The following is a 5,370-nucleotide window of genomic DNA, read 5'->3' as shown; positions in this document are numbered from 1 at the left end:
AATAACGTCTCCACCTTACTCGCAGTCAACACAGGCACACTCATGGATGCGTGCTAAGCCCACTGCTCTACTCTCTCTACACTTGTGACTGTGTGGCTAAGCACAGCTCAAACGCCATCTATAAATTCACAGATGACACCACTGTTGTTGTTAAGGTGTCAGATGGCGACAAGGAGGTGTTACAGCAGTGAGATAGTTCCACAGGTTGATGGTGTCACAACAATGACCTCACACTCAACGTCAGCAAGACCAAGGAACTGAATGTGGACTTCAGGAAGGGGAAGTCGGGAGAACACACACCAGTCCGCATTGAGGGGTCAGCGGTGGAAAGGGTGAATGCTTGAAGTTCCTGGGTGTCGACATCTCAGAGGATCTATCCTAGGCCCAACACATTGATGCAATCAGGAAGAAGGCACGTCAGTGGTTATACTTTGTTAAGAGTTTGAGGAGATTTGGCATGTCGCCAAAGACCCTTCCAAATTTCTATAGATACACAGTGGAGAGCATTGTGACTGGTTGCATTACTGCCTGGTATGGAGGTTCCAATCCGCAGGATTGCAAGAGGCTGCAGAGGGTTGTAGACTCAGCCAGCTGAGTCTACAACCCTCTGCGCAGGATTGCAAGAGGCTGCAGAGGGTTGTAGAGTCAGCCAGCTCCATCATGGGCCCAACCCTCCCCATCATTGAGGATATCATCAAGAGGTGGTGCCTCAAGAAGGCAGTGCCCATCATTAAAGACCCTCACCATCAGGGACATGCCCTCTTCTCGTTACTACCGTTGGGGAGGAGGTACAGGAGCCTGGAGACCCACACTCAATGGCTTAGGAACAGCTTCTTCCCATCCACCATCAGATTTCTGAACTGTCCATGAACCCATGAACATTACCTCATTATTCCTTTTCTTTCGCACTATTTATTTATTTTGTAATTTTATGTCTTTGCACTGTACTGCTGCCGCAAAACAACACATTTCATGACGTATAAAAACCTGATTCCGATTCTGATCTACCCCAGAGGGAAAAGTGAATGTAGATTCCACCATCCCCTTGTACACAGGAGTAAGTTTATTCGGAGCAGTGACCCAGGCTGATGGCTGGTGGAACGAAGTATGGTTCATGCGTGAACCGAGAAGAAAGAAAACTAACGTGAACAAACCTCAAATTCTGTGTTGAAACCCCTCGCGCAGTGAATTGCAGCACATCAAATCTTTGAAACACTGCATGATTGTGGCAGATAGGGGTCAGTGTGAAGCCGTATGTTTTCAACCTACTCAGACAGATCAGATCATTTTCCAAATGCTGAGAAGCTGGGAACAATGAAGGAGCAGTGAGATTCAGAGGTCAACAAATAAAACCCACCAATAAAGCAGGGCAGGAACAAAAATAGAAAGGCTAATGGAAAGTTGCCCATTATCTCAACAGGATATTATATAAATATAGTTAAATAATGGGACAGAAGTTAAAACGCTCTGACAATTGGGTGGCACAGCTGGCAAAGCTGCTGCCTCATAGCTCCAGAGACCTGGGTTCAATCAAGTCAGTATGGAGTTTGCATGTTCTCCCTGCAGCCATGTGTTTCCTCCGGATCCAATTTCCTCCTACGTCCCAAAGACATGCTGGTTGGTGGGTTAATTGGCCACTGCAAATGGCTTGTGTATCAATGAGTCATAGAATCTGAGGGGAGTTGACGGGAGTGCAGGGAGAATAAAATAGATTAGTGTAAATGCGTGTTTGACGGTTGGCATGGACTTGGGGGACTGAAGGGCCTGTTTTCCCACTGTGTGAGTTTAGTTTTGGGCTTTGTGTTTCAGAAACAATGTACTTTCCTTGGAGATACTGCAGCCCAGGTTCTCCAGAATGATTTAAGGGTTTAGAGGGTTATAATTAGAACCAATTGCATTGTCTTGATTATAAAAGATAAAGGGCTGATCTGATTAAAATGTTTCAAATGGTTAGAGAATTTGCCAGAGTAAATGGAAATAATTCCTCTCTAATAGGAGACAAGAACAAGGGGACCTAAATTTTGAGCTCAGCCACCCAGGGTGTGAGGACAGGTGGAACGTCTTCTCAAAAAGAGTCATGGTATTCTAGTATTCTTGTCCCCATATCAATCATCTTAAATTTGGGCATGATATATTTTTTTGTTAGAATAGAGTATTAACGGATCTGTAACCTAGGTTGATGAAGACACACATCGATGATGACTGAATTGAATGGGTCGAACCTCTTGAGGGGCTGAAAAGCCAACTTCTGTTGTGTCTTCTTGTGTGAGAATTTGTAACCAGCTCCAGTCAATGTATCAGCTCTGAAACCACAGCCAGAAGGTTTCATGTGAAAAGTCTCAATGCCTTTCAGCTGGGGAGTTAGGCTAGACTGAGGTTACAATCTGTAAACTTTTTACAATCTCCTTTTGGAAAGTTGGCAGAAACTTCCTTGTTCAACCCGCAAGGCAAAATAATAAGTTATACTGTATACATTCCACTTGCCTGGTTTGTTTTATTAATTTTATTTATTTTTAATTTTATTTATTTACAGCGTGATAACAGGCCCTTCTGGCCCAACAAGTCCGTGCCGCCCATTTTAAACCCAAATTAACCTACCTGTACGTCTTTGCAATGTGGGAGGAAACTGGAGCACCCAGAGGAAACCCACACAGACACGGGAGGACATACAAACTCCTTACAGACAGCGACGGGAATTGAACCCCGATCGCTGGCGCTGTAATAGTGTCGCGCTAACCGCTACACTACCGCGCCGCCCACTTGTTGGCCCAAAACTTACTTGGGTCTCGATAAAAGAGTATATATCCAATTTGACTTGGGAGAAAACAGGATCACTGGATGACGATGATCTACTCCAGTGACTGCAGTACAGAGTTAGATCTGCAAAGATCCCTTGGTGTGTTACCAAGTTTTCAGAGATTTTGGACCCAAAACATGTTCTGGATCATCAGGAGCATAAGGTCTACATCTGGATGTAGCTGGTAATGTTGAAGCCCTAGAAAACTAACTAGTTTACAAATCCAAAAATATGGCAGAAGATGCATTCAAAACCCTTTGGAAAAATATTCAAATTCCATCTTGGGCCACTTTCCTTGAATATCTCGTAGTCTTGCGATTCCTCTCCACGGACCACAGCCAGATACCAAACACTTCACAGCTGGAGTTCTCTGGAATCAGAGGACTTAGTACAATGCAAACTGCACAAAATATGCCATTAAGCGGGGTCATCAAGACAATTAGTTGGGTCCACACTTTACTTTTAGATGTCCAGAGGTACTCCCTTCAGTAGAGTCACCCTGTAGTCTCCAGCACTGGAAAGTTTAAAGTAAATGAGAAATAGGAGCATGAGTAGGCCACTTCAACAATATCAGGGCTGATCTTCCACCTCTATGCCATTTTCCTGCATAGAGGGATAGGGGCATAATGTAGGCAATGGGATTAGTGTAGATAGGCATCATGGTTGGCATGGACAAGGTGGGTGGAAATGGGCTTGTTTCTGTCCTATACAATTTGATTCTATTCTATTCCCAAGCACCTTGATTCCTTTTGACAATCAGCCCTCAGGATCATAGATGTTTCAATAAGGTCAGCACTCATTCTTCTGCAGTTTGTCAATAGCACACACTTCAGCCACAGCGTGCTGGTGGCGGACGGAATGAATATTTACGGTGCTTGGTATGGTAAGAGATTTCCAGAAGGACAGAGAAAGCACTTCCAAAGCCTCCTTGGAAAAAGTGGAACATCAACACTACTGGTTGGTGTCCCTGCCCCAAAGAGCACTCAAGCTGAAGAAGCATTTGGAAAAGTGCTGAGCGCCTCGAGTCTCTCCATGGAGAGCTCACAGAAGCCAAGTGCAAACAACAGAAGGAGCAGATGGTGCATTCAGCTCAAATCGCTCATCCTGTTCTGCCCCACATGTACCACAGTCTGTAGATCTTGCACATGACTCCCTGGAGTCTTGCTGGAAGGGGGAATTAGGGCCTAATGTCAGTGGACAGCGAGAGCCTGGTGGCGCTGGTAGGTTGGAGGCTGAGGTTGGAGGGGAGAGCCTGGTGAGGGGGCAGGAGGGGCCAAGGTAGAGGTGGGAAATCTTAGAGGAGCTCGGGGGGGGGGGAGGGGGTGAGGGGGGTGCAAGGAATAGATTTGGTCACACCTTTCACCTTTAACTCAGCGACGAGCAAGGTCGGGTGATGCTGAGGCCCAGTGACTGCACAATGGTCAAGGGATGAGGCCTTGAGGAATGTCTCAATGGAGGGGAGTTTGTGGGAGGGAGGTCCAGAGGCCAGGGCACAGCTACCAGTGGTGGAGTGATGGATGATCGAGGCCTCAGTGGAGATGGGAAGCAGGGATTTTGGAGGTGGTCACAGAGTGGTGTAGGGTGAAGGAGGAGGAGGCCAAAGAGGTGGGAGGCCTGTAGTGGGGGAAGGTGAACAGAATTAAAATGGAGAAAGCAAGTGGGGTCTTGGGGTGGGGACATCTTTTGCTTTTCTCATGGTCCAGATGATTAAAACAGAAGGGCATTGGTTTCAGGTGAGAGGTTTAGGGGGGAACTGAGGGGGATCTTGGTGGTGAACTGAGGAGGTGGTGGAGGCAGATACTCTCACAACATTTAAGAGGCATTTAGAGAGGCACTTGAATTGCCAAGGCATATAAGGTTATGGACCAAATGAGGGTCAATGGGAGAAGAGAAGAAAGGTACAATGGTTGGCATTGACTTGGTGGGCCGAGGGGCCTGTTTCCGTACTGTGTGACTGACTCATTTCAGCTCTAATGGAACTCGAGCAGATCCTTGATCTCAAGAAACCACCAAGGTAGGCAGACCAGAAACATTGTTCCTTTCTCTGCAGGTGCTGCCAGACCCCCTGAACATCCACAGCAACATTTGGTTGGTTATAAGGAGGTTGTGGTTTGGTGCTCGGGCTGCAGTGCCGCATAAATCAGCCACCCCACCCCCTGTCCATGCAACAAGGATGCAGCAGGGTGAAAGGCTCTCCTTGTCTCTGCTTCCCTTTTAATACCTGAACCATTTTAAAGGACGTTGTAATCCTATAGATCTATTGTTGGATTGTCCCCTCGGCCTGTGGAAGGTTTTTTTCCTTTTATACATTTGCAAAAGTTGTGCAAATCCTTCTGACGCATGCGCAGCGGGAACGGGGCCCTCGCCAGGAATAAACATTGCATCGGGGGCCAGGGTTGCCCCGCACTGCGGATCACCGGAAGTGCCCTGTGCCCCGCCCTGCGGATCACCGGAAGTGCCCTGTGCCCCGCACTGCGGCTTACCGGAAGTGCCCTGTGCCCCGCCCTGCGGCCTACCGGAAGTGCCCTGTGCCCAGCGCTGCGGCCTACCGGAAGTGCTCTGTGCCCCGCACT

The sequence above is a fragment of the Pristis pectinata genome, chromosome 3 (assembly GCF_009764475.1).
Source record: "Pristis pectinata isolate sPriPec2 chromosome 3, sPriPec2.1.pri, whole genome shotgun sequence".
NCBI lineage: Eukaryota > Metazoa > Chordata > Chondrichthyes > Rhinopristiformes > Pristidae > Pristis > Pristis pectinata.
Note: the sequence above shows the minus strand (reverse complement) of the source record.